A 391-nucleotide genomic window follows, 5' to 3' on the forward strand; every position below is an offset into this window, starting at 1 on the left:
TAAAGCCATTTAAAAATGCCAGATGTGTCTGCTTTGGGCCTCTGCTGGCGTCAGGACGCCTGTGAGGATGATGGTAATGGAACCCAGGAGAGAAGAGACTGGATTCATGCTACTTCAAGCCAGCCTGAAAGCTGACTCTGCACAGTCCTGGCTCAGTCCTCTCTGCGGGTCAGGGAGGTGACAGCTCCTGGCGGGAGGGTGGGCTCTGCCCTGGAGGGCTGTGGGACAAGACTTTCCAAGACGAGCTTATTGTATTGAGTGACAGTGACTCAAAGGCAAATGTTGTCCCCCTGAGAGCTTTCATGTCGAGTCTGGTTGAAGCTGATTTTTAAAAAAAATTTTATTTAAGAAATACAGAATTAAAGCATGGCCTTTTCTAGTCACTAAATAA

Source organism: Cynocephalus volans, chromosome 18 (genome assembly GCF_027409185.1).
Source record: "Cynocephalus volans isolate mCynVol1 chromosome 18, mCynVol1.pri, whole genome shotgun sequence".
NCBI classification, from domain to species: Eukaryota; Metazoa; Chordata; class Mammalia; order Dermoptera; family Cynocephalidae; genus Cynocephalus; species Cynocephalus volans.